Genomic DNA, 18,530 nt, shown 5'->3' on the forward strand with positions numbered 1-18,530 from the left:
CGTTGGCATAAAAGTGCTAAATCCATTTTGCAACAGACGGCTAAGCCCAGGGCCACCCACTTTCCACCTTCCACTTTCCCGACTGCCTGTGCGTGTAACAAGTGCCACTCAAAGAAAAACGACAAAAAAGGCGACTGGGATGGAAACAATGAAGGCAGAAAGCACTTAATAGGCTGCCACGACGCCGTTGACATGGCCATTTATATGCCGCAACTTGGCAGCGTTTTTAATTCATAATACCCGGCACAAAGGGCGTGGGCGTGGGCGAAGGCGGGGGGGGCGTGGCCCCAGGATGTCGGCAAAGTTTGCGACACTCGCCCGCTTTTCTAAGCCGAGCAGGAAGCTGTCCGCCGGTTGAGTGTTGCCTGTCACCGCCGCTTCTCGTCGTCCCGACATCCTGCCACTGCCGGGCACTGCGGCCATCGAGAGCTGAAACTGATTCCATTTTCGAATCACATCCGAATCAATCTCTGTTCATTGGCGCCAACGAACATCAGTTTGATGGGTATTTTTGGCTGGAAATATTCCGCGAATGCAAAACTGTATCTCCTCGCCTTCCATCAAACTGACAGCTATGCCCAGTTGGTTATGATTCCGTGCTTAATTAATAAACGAGGCTGTATAGAAACTAATATATAGATAAAGATCCATTGAAAGTCCAATGCTCGTTAATGAAGAGGGGAAAATAAGCCTTGCCTGAATGGCCCGTCGATGCTGTCGAGTAAAACCCCTTAGTTGGCCCGGAATCCTTTGTTGTTTGTCCTTGTTATTCATAACAATGTTGTCGGGGCAGTCGTGAATCCAGCGGTCTGACTCTTTGTTGGCTCTTTAAATTGGGACATCGCAACGTATACGTAATATCATTTATAAATACGCCTAACAACGGGCCCCCATACGTATTGATGTGCAGCTAATGCGACCCCAGAGAATGACTGGGCAGCAGTTGTACTGTGCCGGCAGAGGACCATTGGCAAAAAGGACGAGCAGCGCAGAGGAGGAGGAGGAGCAACAGCAGGATCTGAAGCGCTAACGAGCTGTGCCTTGGCTGCAATTGTTGCCAGAGCTGAATGCCAAAGCAAATAGCAGCTGAGGGGCAACTGAAACTAAAGTCAAATGCAGCAAAAGGAATTGTAAAAAACGAGCCAGGAGCAGCGTACAACAAATAGCAAGTTTGCTCAACGCCAGGGACACCAAAAAGTGGGCGGCATGGAGCTTCGAATGGGGGGGAGAGGGGGCGTGGAAGGATGGAGAGGGGGCAGCAGCCAAATCAGAAAATCCGATTTGCATGGATTTGTTGGTTTCTTTTGTTGGCGTAGAGTATCCTTGCCACTGACGCCAATGCTGTTGCTACTATTATGCTGCACAGAATTGTTGCTGTTGACTTTGTTATTTTTTCTTAATGTCTGCCCAATGAAAAAAACTGCTCCTCCTTCCCCATTCCCCGTTCCCCGTTCCCCTCACTCTTCGATCCCCCTGCTCACATTTCCGCTGCCATTGCCGTTGGCATCGCCTTTGGTGCCCGCTGAATTTTGTTTGTTTGTTTGTTTGTTTCTGCTAAATTGTGTTTTCCCTGTTCATTCATTCGTTTGGCTTTCCCATCCGTTTTCTGTAGCTGCGGAATTTTTCAGTGATTTTACATGTAAGCATCCTTGTGAGCTCTGTGGCATGTCCACAATTGAGGCAACCACTGCGAGTCCTGCCAGGACAAGCTTGCCCTTTCGCTCCGCCTCGCCTATCGTCCATCTCGAGTCCCTGTCCGATTTTATATGTTTACCCCGCTTACGATTTTGTTCTGTTTCTCTTCATTGGATACCCGGTACTCCACGGGTATCGACGGTTTATTGTCTTCGTTCAGTTGGATGGGGAATGCAGATAAAGACGTGTTGTGGATGCACAACCTTAATATATTTTCAATCAACGGGGGCACAAAAGTCCCCTTCAGAATAACCAGAAATTGGAATCCATGGATGTGAAACTGCAGAGTTTCGATATTATAATATCTTTACACAATGTAACCTCCTTACAAAAAGAACTGAAAATTACATTTTTTCTTTTTAGTATATATTTTATTATAAGTAGTGATTAATGACTTTAATCCTTACATATTTACGGAGTAAAAACAAGTCGAGTTGCGTCACCTAATAAGCTCGTTTTTTATATCTCTTTCCGAGGGCAATTCCCGTGGAGTAAGCGTCAACGAAGTTGTCGTTTTGGACTGCTACATCGACCGGTTACTTGGGGGAGTCGCCACCTTCCTCTGCGAGTCGGACTTGCACGGTTTTTGCCTCCTCCGGTTGCCAATTGTTCGATTCTATTGCACACTGTTGCTCGCCGGGCCACGTGTTTCTGTGTGTGAGTGTGCTTGTGTGAGTGTGAGTTTGTGTAAGTGCGATGGTTTGTCCTACAAGGATTTCCCATGTACAATAACGTAATCTACATAATTTTCTTTCAGTTTGGTTTCTCTCATGTCTCCCATGTCAACATTTCCCACACCGTTTTTCAATTTTTGTGGCCAGCATTTGACTTTGGTTTGTCCTTGCCGAGAGGACCTCACCCACTCACCCAGCCAACCACTCAACCACTCACCCACTCACTCAGTCACTTGTTGCCCCATGCCCACGCCCGCACATCCACATCCGCCCACTTTTGGACCAGTGTCCTTTGGCTGGTCTCCGTGGCACTTCGCCTCGTGTGTGGCAGCATGTGTTCGCCTTCCGGCAGGACAACAGCAGTTGCAAGAAGAGAAACGAAAGGAAAGGAGAATGGAGGGTGGAGAGAGGGGAAAGGAGAAAGGATGTCGGGCAACAACTGCATGTGAGCCGCTGCAGCGCATAAGCCCGTGCTCCAGTCATGGTCTACTTCCCGGCAATCGCATTATTATGCGGGACATTGTGGCCGGCTTTCAGCGTTGCCATAACAACTCCGCCGCTCCACCGCTCCGTCGGCGGGACGAACTTTGCACACACGGCTGAGACCATAATCCATCATAAGTTAAAATGCCTAACCCGTTCGGAGGTTGTTTGCCATTGTTTGCCAGCTGAGCCTGGAGCCCTCAGCTCTGAGCCCTCAGCCCTGAGCCCCTTTTCGCTGGCCAATTGTTGATGGAAATCCATTTCATTTTAACATGCTGGCCAGCGGTCGCAATTAGTGCGCATCCAGCGGGAGGAAGGATGGGGAAGGGGATACTTACTTAGCCTAGTTTTCCCCCTTCACCGGAATCCAGAGTCGCCGGGTCACATGGAGAGCCCGTTGCCCGGCTGACTGGGTGACTGGGTGACTGGCTGCCCTGCTGTCAAGTGCTCGTTGTCACCAAGGAAGAGCAGGAGGAAGAGGAGGAAGCGGAGTAGGTGCCTCCGTGTCCGAGTCCGGCACATGGCATGCATGCAACGTCGTCGCCATCGCCGTCACCATCGTGGTATCTGGATATCTGGACGTTGTCAGGCAGCTGCCAGCTGAAGTGGCATTAACTTCTCCGGACTCCGGAGCCGGAGTCCCACTCCTTACTTTGCCACTTCAGCAGATCCCGTGCCGGGCTTACGTTTTAATACTTATTTCTATCCCATTGCCGTTGCTCACTTTAATTTCCCTGGCTTTTCCCAGGCCCACGTGATGGATGCTGGCGAAAGTTGTTCGAAATCTCAGCAATTACGAAGTGGCTTGATTAAATATGTATTTTTTAATCCCTCTCCTTAAGAAGGCTTTACTCAAAAGCCCGTTGACTAGTGTATCTTGAATTTCTAATGTAATTGGTTTTTGATTTTTGAAAATTGTTGCATTATGACGGAACTAATCTGTATTCTATATTTATTGCTTAAAAAATGTGACAAAGTTTTGATGGAGCGATACTCCTTTAGAATTTTGTTCGCAACTTGGAGACTGTTTCCCTGGCAAATCGCTTAATTAAGCCGCAGCGCAAATTGCACACTTGGCCCTCCAATAGAATGTGGACCACGGGCTAACAAAGTGCCACAATTTTCTAATTACAGCCGCAGTGGGTGCGTGCATGCCCCAAACGCGACCGGCACGCAACCAAAGCGAGTGCAACAAGCGCCAAACTGCTGCATTAAATTAATTGAAAAATCAGAAAAGTAAATAAAGCAGGCGGGCAGTGGAGCAGTTTGGTGGCATTGGTGGGCGGAAATGGGTTGACTGGTTGGCTGGTGGGGCGGGGAAAAAAAGTGCAAATTAAGGGAATTCGGCGCACGACAAAATCGAATAAACAGCGGGCCAACCTGCGAGTAGGACCTGCGCTTTGAGCCCGGCCTTTTGAGGTCGCCAAAGGGGTCGAGTGTATTTGGCGGCGCACATGCAACTGCAAAGTGGGAGAGCCTGCTCTCCACCGTAAACGTTACCGTAACGTAATCGTAATCCCACTCGAATCTGAGGGCCTTCCAGACCCGGCCAAAACCCACTCCACTCGACGCGTTCCAGCTGAAACGTGAGGTCGGGCGACCGTTCATTAATCAAAACAATTAACGAGGCCGCATTTGCGCGACATTTCCTTTTTTTGTCAAGTACCCGAGGCGGTCGCCCGCACGTAGCCGAAAAATAATGAGCAGACATATTTAGCGCCCGGGCTTTATGGACTCGAAATCTACGAGTGTCCCAGTGTCCCTGTGTCTCGGCCAGGCCCCGAAAATGGGAGAGCCGCAAAAACCATAACAATAACCAATTTGTCAAGCACATTGACCACATCCACAAATTCTGGCAACGCCTCCTTCCCTCCTCCTTGCCCCCTTCCTTTGAAACTCCGGCTCCGTTTCGCCACGCCGTGCCACTTATGGCAGGAAAACATAAATTTCATGCCAAGAAGCTCACCGCCCCCCCCCTTCCCCTGCCCCGCCACTCCGCATCCTTGGAGTCCTGCGGCTCCGTCCGCCTCCCCTCCCCTCCCCTTCGATTTCCGGTTATGAGAAATGGCTGCCGATGTCAGAGCTGCATTTCCCGTTCAACTTAATTTCAGCGCTCTGCGCTGGTGAGCCAATAATCTTCTTTGCTTTCGAGAATGGCCATGGCCACAGTACAAATATATCACAATCTTCTTTATGCGAATGCTCGCTTTTGGTTGGTCAACATCTCGGAAGATGAAACTTATAACCATATTCGAGTCGCTCTTATGGCCTTGTTGTGTAGCAGCAGCAGATAACTGCAAATAAAATTTAACAAAATACCTTTATTTACTCGACTATACGAAATTCAAGAGTGTATTTACATATTAACCATAAATTGTGTAAGATGACTTCAGAGTTTGCCACTCATAACTTGGCTTTGTTTAATTAAAAGAGAGTCTTAAAGCCGAGTTTAATTTCCAGTGTTGAAACCAGCAATCTGGACGGATTATATCTCAACTTTTAAATGTATATCAAATGGTTTAAAACTTTTCCTTATGGGCTGCACAGCTGTTTGTATGGAAGTAAGCAGTTATCCATCTTTAAGGGGAATTTTCCCAAATATTTAGCACATGTAAATAAGCGCTTTTATGCTAAAGAAAAATATTGAAAATATCTTAAGTGGAAAGCAACTGAATATTTTATTTTACTCCGAGATCCATACTCATGTGCCGCAAGGTGAAATTAATTTTAAACGCAATGGTTGCGCATTTCGCACACGTTATTCGGTTCTGTCCCACGCATCCTTCGTCCTGCCGCTCCTGACATCCTCTTTACCCCTCCCTTCCGGCCGCCAAGCTGATTGCAGTTGATAATCAAAGAAAGGGGACAGCCGTCGCCCGTTGGTTACGACAACTGCCGCCAAAGTGGCAGAGAAAGCGGAAGGAGCGGAAAGAGCGGAGAAAGCGGTGCAAGCAGCTTGCCAGCCGATTCCTGGCCTTATCCCGTTGTCCTGCCGCCGCCGCTGCCACTGTCTGCTTCGTTTATGCAACAATTAAAATTCGCAATGAGCGTGATTGTAAATTAAAAGAGATAAAAGAATGTGTCACATGTGCGGGCCGTGGGCCTTCGGTGCCGCATGAAATGTGTGGCAGACTTTTATTTATGATTTCCGTTGATAAATACGCCGATCTCCACCCCAGTGCATGTGAACAATCAAAAAATGCAGAAAAGGCGGAACAGCCAAAGTTATCGAGAGCATGCAACATCCTGTTGGTTTTTATACCCTCGCAGATTTCGCCAAATTTAATCCGACTTTGAAGTGGGATACCTCTTAAAGTTTCTATTTTAATTCTTTAATCAACTGCATTATAAGAAATTTTTTTATTTTCTGGCCAATGCTTTCGATTTTTATCATATAATACAACCCCTTTTCAAATTTATAAAAAATGGGTTTTCTAAAAGTTTACCAAAAATTCTCTAATTCTAAGTCAATAACTTTTCTAGTTTTTAATAGATTTTGATGTAGCACATTTCTTTAAGTTTGTATTTTAATTCTATAACAAACTGCATCTTTAAAATTTTTATATTTTTTTGATGATTTTTTCAATTTTTATGATAAAACACAACCCCTTTTCCAAATTTCCAAAAAATAGGTTTGCTGAAAATTGACCAAAATTCACTAATTCAAAGTCCATAACTTTTCCAACTTTAATCCGATTTTGAATTGCTCGACATTTGTGATGACTGCAAGGGTATATAGGCTTCGGTTCGCCAAAGTGCTTTCCTTCTCGTTTATTTTTTTGTGTTCCCTCACTTATAAACCGCTGCAGGTGAGCTTTGGAATTAACTGGCCTTGGCAACTTAGTTGGCCGATGTCCTGCTGCTGATTTCGGTTCGCTGTCTTTGGGGAACCTGCATCTGATGGCCGCCGGCGAGTCGTTTTCCTTAACTTTTAATTATTTCGCGAAATGCGAAAACGGGAATTGCATTTCGAGGCAGCTCGAGACACGAAATGCGAAACTGCCATCACTTGGCCCGAACCCCCTTTCCCCGTCTTCTGCCCCTTTTGGCCATCGCCCCGCGGGCGTTTATTTTATTTACCCAGCGCCATGCAATCTCAACTTGCAGCCTTGTAAATCAGTCAGTCAGAGGCGAGTGCCAAGGTGAGGGTAAGCCGTGACTCCTTTTGGTCCTGTTCCTGTTACTGCTCCCTGCTCGCTGCTCCCTGCTCCTCGCCGTCGTCCTGCCAGCATATTTGTTTTGTTGTAAATCACAAGGAGCAACAGCGAAGCGAAAATGTTGCCTGCTTTCTGGGGCCCTGCGTCCACTACCACTACCACTACCACTACTACTACCACTGCACATGCCACTTTACACCCAACGCAAACACGATTTTCATTTGTATAGCATACACAAGAAGGCGGCAGAGGAAGGGGTGAGGGGAGTGGTGCTGCAGGATCAGGAGCCTGAGGGTGGGACACTCTTATTTATGCAGGCCCTATACCTCTCTATCTCCCGGCCACGCCCCCTTTTTGGGCCATCGAAGGCAACGCGGATTGCTTGTTTCTCGTTTTGCCATATTTTTTCTTTTGCCGCCGCCACTGCTGTTGCTGTTTAACAAAGCGCATAAATTCGCTTGCAACTGTGTCCTCAGGGCCGAGTGGGTGGTGGGTGTTGGGTGATGTGTGGGTGGTCTTTGGATAGTGTTCTGACCCGCCTCAAGTCCGCCCAGCTGCATTTCCCCGCACCACCACCACCAACCCACCCCCCGTTGATCGGCCCCGCAAAAAGTGTTCGTTTCGGCTTGCTGCGCTTTCTCATCTGCCTTTCGCCTGTTTCGAGGGGTCCGTTTCTTTTTTTCGACCTTTTTTCTCAGCTCGCCTTGTTTGTGTTTGCCTGCGAGAGGAGAGCTGGTCAAAACGATTTTTGCCTTGGCTCGTTGGCAAAAAGGAAAACACCACGATACCGAACCGAACCACCTCCAACCGAAGGGAGCAGCCAACCAAGCGACCCCTTAACCATATGCAAAACGTTGCTTTTTGCTCGCTTTTCCCTCGCCCTGTTGCCCTGGTTGTGTTTTTGCCCCTTATCTGCCCCCCAGTTGCCACTCCCCCGCCGCCCCTGCGCCCCCGCCGCTTACTAAATATAATAAAAAATAACGCTTGCAACTTAATCTCTGACAGCTCGTTACCCGTTTGCATGAGCACGATATTCATGAGCTGCTAAGCTCGAGTTACAGTTACTTGGCTTGGATTGGTTGGCCCGGCCAACAAGATGGGATCACGGCAGCAGTGCACCATGGCACCACCGAACCCCAAACCACCGCACTACCAAATCGCTCAATCGCACCACCGCGAGTGTTTGTCACAGATTGCCTTATTGCTGTTATTTCACCTGGCGCTTAAAGGTGAATTTATTTATGCACTTTCATGCGACTTTGACATTTCGATTGAGTTACCCGAGTGGGGTAAACAGCCCGTTATGAGCCGTGTAATTCGAGCCGGGTCAAAAGGGAGGCGGGAAAGGCTGAAAGGGAGAAGCAGGGAAGGGCTGCCATTTAATTTATATAATTATCAGCAGCGAAGCGCCAAAGGGGTCAGCTGTGCGCACGATAAGCGACTTTCATTTGAGACCTGACACTCGCTCGACGGACTCGATAAGGCCGCTTTCGGCCCCCAAACACACACACAAACACGCACAGCTAGCGCCTGGCTAAAACCCACACACACACACATGCGTGGCCTCGTGGCCATTACGCATTCATTGGTCCGCGGGGACTTCATTGTTGCGGCCAGCAGCTGCGTGCTGCCAAAACCAAATGAGCAATTGACTGCTGCCCCATCCCGATCCGTATCCCCATACCAATCGCCGTCCCACCCCCTTTGCCACCGCCCACTGGTGACCTTCCCCAGCGGAAAAGGACCACACCCCCCTGTTGGCATTATCTCTGGCCTTTTTAATGTGTCGGTTTGTAAATAATTGCAAAAAACACATAAATTATGTATTTTAATTTACATTTATTTTACGCGTATTTTCAATGAAACTGTTACTTGGCCGCAGCTCAGACCGGGTCGACAACAATGTTAATTTATTGCTGCGTTCCCGATTCTTCCGCCCTGACATTAAATAATTGTGCATTTATATGATTTAATTTGTGGCCAGTGGCCAAAGGCCGGCGGAGGGGAACGTAAAGCAGCGGATCAGCAATGTGCCGCCGGCACTGACTAATTGCGAGGACCACGGACTCACTGCATGATGCCACACACACACACACATTCCACACTCGGATCGGGGTCATTGGGTTAGCAGTTCTGTATCGGAATAAAATGCACTCTCAAATTGGTAACAATAACTTGACACACAAAATTGTAACTAAAATATTTGTCGTTTCTTTTCAGGCAAACAATTAACATCACTTCAGTTCGAGCTTTCTTGTCATAATTAATTTAAAGGACTCAACCGATTGACATTGTTAATTTTTTCCATGATTTTCTTTTTATACAGAAATGTATATAAATACAATACAACTAATTGGTTTTGTTACAAATATTTTTTTCTTATGAAATAGTTATACATGAAGCAATTTTAAATGAAGCGCTTTTTAAACTTTTTATTATTACCTGAACAATAAGCTAATCAATAATGCAGTTGTTACAGTGCCCTATTTAATACAGCTTACATTTTTTATAGTGCACTGAAAGAGATAACAAATATTTGTGAGCTGGAAACCAAGGTACAATGGGAGCAAACGCAAAGAAATAAATTATGAATATGCAGCCGCAGAGGCTTTTCCTTCATTTCAATCCACTTGTGTTGGATGGTGTCTCTGTCGGATTTAATATGAGTATCCTGTAGATATTGTCTTTAACATATTCAATTTGAGTCTCAGCTGGAGATTAGCTCGGCGTTTAGCAGTGGAAAAGATGCAACGCCATCCGATCAATCGAGCGGCAATAAGGTGGGAAATGAAGCATGCTTGGTTCGGGCCAATGATGGCCATGATGGCCCTGACGGATGGAGTACCGGCAGAATTACTTACAAACAAATAGGTATAAGTGGAAAGTTTCTCAACCATTTTTCTCCGCTTGCTACTGCCACATGTAAGCCTCGGCGGCAAAGGCAAAAGTCGTTAAAAGTTTATGAAAGTCAAACAGAGGAACGTGCTGAATGGAAGAGCCAACAAGAAGAGGCCAGGCAGCCAGGACGAAGCAGCGGCAAAAAGAATGAAGACCAGAAATTTTTATAAAATAACTAAGCGCAACGAAACGTGGCCCGTTGGTCAGCGGAGAGTTACGCCGGACAGCCAGTCATGTCGATGTCCATGTCCCTGCTGATTATGTTCCTCCCCGGCCAACATTTTTTCAGAGCTTCCCAGTCACCACTGGCTCCAAATATCCTGCACAATTCTCATCACTTCAAAGAAATATTTCTAATAATTTTTGCAATGCTTTTTCAGAGTGCGTTTGGTTGGATGTGTTTAAATACAATTACTTTTTGGTAAACTGTAAACAAAAATCCTGTTTGGCAAAGAATAACAATATTTATTATTTTATTAAATTGAATAAAACATAACAAAATGTTGTCAAACATATTAAAACTGCAAAATTACTTCTTTTAAAATGCAATAAATTCAGAGCAGCAGGTTGTCGAACTTAAATTGGAATAAAAAATCAATGCAAATTCAATTCAAGGTAATTTTAAAGTCGCCACCATTTGAGTGATGTTTCTTTTTCCTCTGCTTCTTTTTTCCTGATTTGCCTGGAAATGTTTGCAATTTTTTATATAGCTCCGCAAATGCTGGCCATGGCCCGATGGCAAACAACAATGACTCGTCGGGGGCCTGAGTACGTTGTCAAGCGCCATTTTCCGCTTGCAAAATGATTTGATGGCAGCGGCGCTTCCGCCTGAAGTCGTCCTCGTCTTGGCCGTTTCCGGATACGGATACGGAGCCCTGCCACCTCCCTCCTCACCACCCCTCCCTCTGCTTTCCCCCACCTCCCCCGCCGTTCCCCTTTATCTACTTCTTTTGGCCAGAAGTTCGTTCCGCGCTGGTTGCGCTGCATGCCATAATCTTTCATATTGTGCGGCTGCCATGTCAGTTTTTTGCATTATATCCACCCGAGAGATGAGTTGTGGCCCAACATTATCAATTTGTGCGCCCAACTTTGTATTTAACTTTTGGCTTTCCACTTTCTTGACCATCAAGTTTTGGGTGGAATCAACTGCCTTCCCCTTCTTGGCATCCTCCTCCTCTTTCCCCTTCGAGATCGATGTCTCCACCTGGCTTCAACGGCGCTCGAGGGCCGCACCCATTTTAATTTGAACTGTCAAAGCCGTGCGTCGAAATCATAAATTTTATTAAGCGCAACCGGGCGGCCATTTTTCGTTGGGGAGCTGACCCTGCTTACGGCGGCTGCCGGGATACGTGGCCATGTCCGAATCCTGCGACTCATCCCGGTATCCTGGAGTCCTGACGTCCAGGCCCACGGCCCTCGTCTATTAGCCGAGCGGACGGCACGGTTTAATAAAAAAGTTTCGCCGTCGCTTAAGTGGGTCGGACATAAGGGCGCTGAACAGGCGCCGAGGTTGCGGTTAATACACAAGTATGTATATATGTATATACTATATATCTCGAGGTGAGTGTGTCCCGCCCCCCTGTAAACTTTTTTAATGCAGGGGGAGGCGAGAAAGGATGTGGGCTGGAAGTTCGGCTGCCTTCTAATAGAGTCGTAATAACTTCATCATTATTGACGCATAAAACAAAATTTATTTATGCTCGTCGGCCGCTTTTCGCTTTTGCTTTTCAGTTTGCCTTTGCTTTTGCTCCGGTTTTAATGCAATACAGCCAGCAGACAAAATAAATGCTTCTTATATATGGGTGTGTGTGTGTGTGTGTGTGTGAGGACGCTTGTCCACGCCCCCTTTGCGCTCCTGAGGGGGCGGGTATAGGCAGGATTTTATGGAATATTTTTGGGGAATTCTTTTTTTATTTCTTTACGCATTTAATGAACTATGATGAGGGTCCCGAGCCCAGTTCGTCGTCCCTTTCCAGTTCCCATGGCATCAAAATCAGCACCCTTTTCGATTTTATTGAACTTTTTTTATTAACTTTCGCATCAGTCGCAATTTATTGCCCTTTTCGCCCAGAAAAGAGGGGAGGACCCGGCCCATCTTAATGATAATTTCTCAGCATTTGAGGAGCGAGCAAAAGGAAGCCAAAAATGTTTTGTAATTGCAAGGAGCAGTGTGGAAATTGTGGGGCTTATTTATGCATATTTGTGGAGCGAACAAAGGCGGCACGCCCACACACACACACACACAGAATATATATATAGTGCATATTTAGTAGATGGGGGAGCATAAATTGCCAGGTGAGAATCCCAGCAGAACCGGTGCAAAACGAAACAAAAACCCCAACAAGACAAACTTAACTAACTGTGAAATTTCTTATTGTGATTGCGTTTGTCATTGCGTTAGTTTACAACTCCGCACACCTGTACAGTGTGCACCCGTGAGGGCGAACACCTGCCCCCCGCCTCATACCTCACACTCACACACTCACACCTCACACTCGCTCACATGACAGGCGTGTTGCCTGCCACAACTTTCCACGGAATAGTTTCGCAGCTCAAAGACATTGACTGCACATCTCTAAGTTATGAAAATCTGTGCGAGAATTCTCTTAGCTAAAGCGCATTGAACTGTGCAAATTGCGAGCAATTTAATTTTTTCCCGCTCTCCGTTGGCGTCAGCTATGTGGCTGGCTGGCGTACGTCCGTAACCCGTATTCCATGCGACGTACTCCGTACTGCGTATTCCGTATTCGGTATTCGGTATTCCGTATTCCGTATCCGGGCCACATCCCATTGGCCCACCTCTCACGCAGATGCCCCGCGGGAGGTTGCGAAAACTTTGCGTAATACCAAAAAGTGCTGGCAGCACATTTCGAGTGCAAACTTTATATTAGAGTTGAAGTGCCACACACACTCGCACACTCGCACACACTGGCACACTCGCACACGCCGACTCCGGCAAGTAAGTAGAAAAGTGGCAAAAGTGCAAGTACGTGGCTTGGCTTGCCATGGGGTGGCCCTTCCCCCTGATCGCCCCTTCGCCCTTTCGAGAGCCCCAACGTCGCCCCTTCGCGACCCCTCGCGTTATTTATGAGTTGCGTATGCTATAACGAACTGCAGCAGGGGCAGCCAACTCACACAGAAAGAAACGAAATCTAAGGCAGAGATCGATTGGATTTTATTTCATCTGTAGAGCACATATTTAACTTACACCAAAAAAAATTAAAATGTATTGTACTCAATTTGATGGGAATAAATTTGTACTAAATAAAGCCACAGTCAAACGGTCAAATTCTATGAACAAAATTATTATAGAGATATTTAATAGCTTTAATAACTTAAGAAAGAAAATAAATTGTTAAACTTCAAAATAATTATTTGATTATTTTGTTCGCATAAATAAACTTTCTGATCGTGCCTTAAGTCATTCTAATGCCATTAAATACCCTCCAGATTAAAATGTATTTCTCTCAGTGCATCAAAGGCTAAAGCAGCGCAGCAGCACAAAGCAATGCGCCAATATGACAACGACAACTGCGAGGAGCTGTTGGCTGAAAAGTCCTGCAAGGACCACTGCTCGCAATTACAGCGCACAAGTCATCGACTTGCGCAAAGTTCAGCCAACTTATGATACTCAGCAGCGATTCCCCGTCCATTCTTTCTACCACTTTTTTATTTGGTTTTTCCTCTTTTTGCATACTTTTTCCGGTAATTCGAAAATATTGCGAATTTCCCCCTTAACTGCACTTCACTCTCGCGAGTCGCAGGTAGTTGTCACGGAAACTGCCATCACCCACGGACACCGCCCACGTGAAAGCCACCAGCTAGTTGAACCCAATCGGGGCGATGAAGTTGCCTTGGCACCTGCCCGGCACAGTCCGCCCATTTATCCCGGTCCTTTGACACGCCAGCTTGCGTTTTAAAGGAATTAATACACTTTAATCCTTTGCCGCCCAGCGCTTTTACTTTATTGCCCCATCGTTTTGGAGTTTTCAATCTGGCACCCTCCAAAAAGCACAGCATATGGACAACATATACTTAAAAGAACATTTTAAAAGGATAAGTACGATGTAAGTGTGTACCAAATACTGAAAAAACTACAGTAGTTTCCATTATACACCCATTAATTTTATTTATCGAATTTCGTATGGCAAAAAAATGGGTCATCAGCTTAAAAAAATATGCCAGAAATTAACTGAAATAAATTCAACTGCAAATTAATTTTTGCATTAACTTTCTGTTATTAACAGATTTTTCAAGTGAATTTAAGTTGACACTCATTTCAGTTATCTATTGGTTTTTGTGTGTCAGTGTGTTTATTCCCATTGCGCGTGTTGCCTTTGTGCTGAACAATTTGGCTGCAGAACGTGCGAATTTAATTGCATAATTTCAGATTTATTTTTAATTTAACTAGCAGCCCCCCTCGAAATCCCCCCTGTCATCGTCATTTGGCCGCTGGCTGTTTCTTAATGGGCGGGAACAAACAACCGTTAGCTACTTGCCATAATAACGGGTTACGGGCGGCGAGTCAATAAAAATAAAAATGAATTTGCAAATTGTGCTCGTTTAATGAGTTCCACATGTGCGTTTTTAATTAATAACAAAGCACGCTCGCCCACACTCCCCAATAATGTGGCACACCCAACGAGGTGGGTGGAGGGAAACGCTTCGGCGTTGGTTTATTAAAACAATTTCCCGGGGTGATTTCGCAGTGCATTTGCAGTGCCTTCCGAATGCATTCCGAATGCCCGACGGAAACCAAATATTCGGCTAAACTAATGCCAAACGGAATGCTAACATCCAATATTGGATTACTCGGTCTAATTAGGCGTCAACTGAATTTCCAATATTAGTTAATTCGATTCGCTGGGCGGCCCTTTCCACGGGATTTCTCCCCCTTCCCTTTAGCACCCCACAAGGGCGGCGAAATCAAAACAAATTTAATCATGTTAATATAATTACTAAAAATTAAGCCATAATCAACCGACGCACAGGGAAGCCCGGGCAAACACCTGCTGCCAAACGGCAAATGGCAAACAACAAACGGCAGCTGGCAGTTGGCAGTTGGAGGAGAAAGGTCCTCGGAGAAAGGGGTAAGGGGGAAAGGAGCACGGGAACATAACACCAAAACGACCCAAATTATTTTTAATTCCCCGCAGGATAAGCGCACACGAAATGAGCAGCTCCAGAGGCCTCGACTTGGCCGTCTTCGTTGCGCTGCAATTTATCCTGCGTGCTGCGCATATTAACGAAATGATTATGGAATTCATAATTACGCACACACCACGTCGGTCCCAGTGTGTATTGTAAAATGCGTCAACACATTTGCCAGCCGCCGGCAGCGTTGCTCCCGCAGGATTCGAGGTCGTCAGACAATGGCTCCTTTCGTCCTTATGCCCTTTCGCCCAGGCCCACATGGCGCATACGCAATTTGCACCGGCTCGACTGCTCAAATATTTGAGGCATTCCGGCATTCGACACACAGCATACAGTATATAGCATACAGCATACAGCGCGTGATTAAATTAAATGTCGGGCGAGTTCGATTCGAAGCGGGCGACACAACTAATTAAAAACGACCAACAATGCGACGTGACCGGGAACGTGAAAGGAATTCGATTGCGGATCGGGGTCATCGCCCAGTTGACCAATGTCCAAATATTCCTCCGCTCTCTGCTCGCTGTGTGTGCGTAATGAACTGGCCAGTCCGCATAATGCGATTATTGTCCCTGGCATTTCTGGGCTGGGCGGTGGGTAATTCAATAAATTGCAATTCCATGCTGTTAACCCAGCCCGTGGGTATTTAGATGCCAAATCAAATGCACTTAACTAAACTAAAAGCGGCCGCAGTTCTGCGCTTCAAAGTAGGCAACGATTTGCGCGCAGCATAAATTTCGTTTGAGTGGAAAAGGGAAATTGTTAAAAGGGACCGACCGAAAACGCTTCTGCCTCTCCAGCTGAAAACTTTTTTTAAGTTAATTGAAATTCAGTCAAGAGGCAGCCGGGATACGAACATGGCAGATACCGCTTAAAAACATGCAGAATCGAGCAGATACCTCGTCCAATATACCCAAATATGAACCCAAAATAAAAAGCTTCCAACTTTAGTTTTCGTTTGATCAGAACTGGGATTGCCAGGATATTTATGTCCGTGCGTAGGCCTCGAAGGGCGGCAGGACTTGTTGAATGGCATACGAATATGTTGGGACCCAACCAGGATCTCCTTTTCGCTCCGGCGGCAAACAGTTTAGTCAGTACCCGGCAATGTGCTTAAGTCTCATTTATTTTTCATGACCTGGCCTATAAAAATTGTAATTTCATTACCACCGACAGGCGGTCCGACAGCGGAGGTGAGCTTCGAGGTGGTAGCAAGTGCAAAATTGAAACACACTTGAAAAATGAAGGTGCCCGGATACACCGAACCGAAAACCGCAACCAAACGCCAAAGGTGCCCCGACTCTCACTTACCGCCGCTGTCTGCCGACTACGACGGCCCTTTTATGAATTTTTAAAAATGTTGCTGTTTTGGCGGCTACCGGCGCTGATTTCGCAGTCATGGGCAGCCGTGTGGCCACAGGACCCAAATGCCCGGCCACTTGTTAGCCATTTTACGTTGCCACAAGGTAACCCTCGGCATGCGAGGGTATATGTGTGTGTGTATGTGGCTAGGGTACTTAACTTAAATGGCATATACACCCCGGCCAGTCGACATCAATTTAAATTGAATTTTCACTTACCTGAGGAGCAGGTTGGAAAAGATGGGAGAGAGAGGCTAAGGTTCTCCGGTTCTCGGGTTCTCGGACTTTGGTATGCAGCCCAGACACTCGGCAATTTACGTCCTGAATTAGTCTAATGTAAAATTTAAACCTTAACTTAGGCATTTCCTTTTCCGTTTCGGTTGCTCATCTGCTTCCCACGTTTATATTTTACTTTTTTTCGTTGGTCAGTGAACGGGGTTGAGCCCTTAATTGATTGGGCCCGACATTTAATTAGCAGCGAATATTTGTGTGCCATTGCGGCTTGGCTTTTGAGCTGTAACGTGTACATCAATTTACACTAACTCAGGCTAGGTGTTGGGGTCGGGGGAGAGGGCGCACGCAGAACTACAAAGTCATCCGGCCTCTCGCTCGCCAGCAAATGGGGTGGTACTTATGCCGCCTCCTCCCGAGTTGCCTGTTGTCATTACCTTAATAAAAAAAAAGTCTGCGTGCCGGGGCAAGCGATAAAAAACAAAGGGGTCACAATCATTCGAGCCAAAATCTATCGGAATTACGAATTACAGATCTCTTTGATTCTGGGGTCTTCCTCCGACGCGGCGCGGAACTCCCGGTGTTATTGAAGCCCGATCTGCCCTCCCTACCTTCGGCTGCTCTTGTCCCAAAAGCAAATATTTCTTTTGCAGCCCCTACGCGTCGGGGTCTCACGGGGTCATAAGTCTGCTAAAGGTCGACAAAAAGGTTTCTAACACATTATAAAATTTATTTAATAACTAGACAGAAAATCAGTTTTGAGCTTAACATTAAATTTAAAGACAAATAATAATCTAAAGACTTCAAGAAAACATATACATATATAATTTAAAATAGTTATAAATGGGTAAATGAATATATAGTGGGATATTTTAAAAGAGTTGCCTATTCTTTTATTTTACTTCCCTAAGAGAGCATAATCTTTTCTTCATTAAAATTTTGTTTGGGCCAACGGACAAATAAACAAAGATAAAACATGAGAAAGGGCTATCGAACATATAAACGAACATCAAACAAGCAAAACGAACATGCAAACGCGCACTCGAACATATAAAAGCTCATCCGATCGCCAGCGTCTGAAATAATTTTAAGTCCGGTTCCCTAGTCTTTAAGTTACTTTACTTTAAGTTTTAATTTAAAAGGTCGGTTTGATTATGCCCATTGAAATAGGTTCCGCAGTGTGTGGGCTTTTTTTCCCTATTTTTTTTTTTTTTTTTTTTTTGACAAAATATATATGGGGCGATATTCTCTTCCTCTTTGTCTCTTTCTACCTTTCCCTTTTCCTTCTTTAATAATTAATGTTGTAATTCACACTCACCCGCACTTTTTGGCGTTCCATCGAAGAAAGCGCTTTCCCGAGGATTGTGGTGGCCTGGATATCTGGTGTAAGGGGGCAGAAAGAAATAAATACGGAATCGAACTAAAAACTACCCGATCACACTGCACAAAATTTTCTCACATCCTATTTTTTTTTCGATGCGCAAACAAAAATTTTCTTCTCTTTGAAAATGACACCTAAAAAAAAAACACTAATTCACTATTTATAAGCTATAAAAAAAAATCCCATCCAGTCCTTGGTCCTCCGTCCTTCCTTCTTCTCGCTTTCGTCCAGTGTATCCTATTCCTCTTTCTCCTCTTGCGCAATCGCTGCAGGCGGTTCCAGAAGCGCCAAGCCTTTGGCGCGTCTCCCAGGCCTGGCGGAATACCGGAACCACGATTTCCGACGCCTCGCACTCGTCCCACGCTTGGCGTTTGGGTTTTGGCCAATTCGACCGATTTTGGGCAAGAAACGAAATTTTTCCCGGGGAGCAGAAATATGAAAACCACCGTCGAGCGCGGTCGCAAGCGAACTAGAACTAGGTTCGAGCTGATATGTT

This window comes from Drosophila ficusphila, unplaced genomic scaffold (genome assembly GCF_018152265.1).
Source record: "Drosophila ficusphila isolate 14025-0441.05 unplaced genomic scaffold, ASM1815226v1 contig_791, whole genome shotgun sequence".
Classification (NCBI taxonomy): domain Eukaryota; kingdom Metazoa; phylum Arthropoda; class Insecta; order Diptera; family Drosophilidae; genus Drosophila; species Drosophila ficusphila.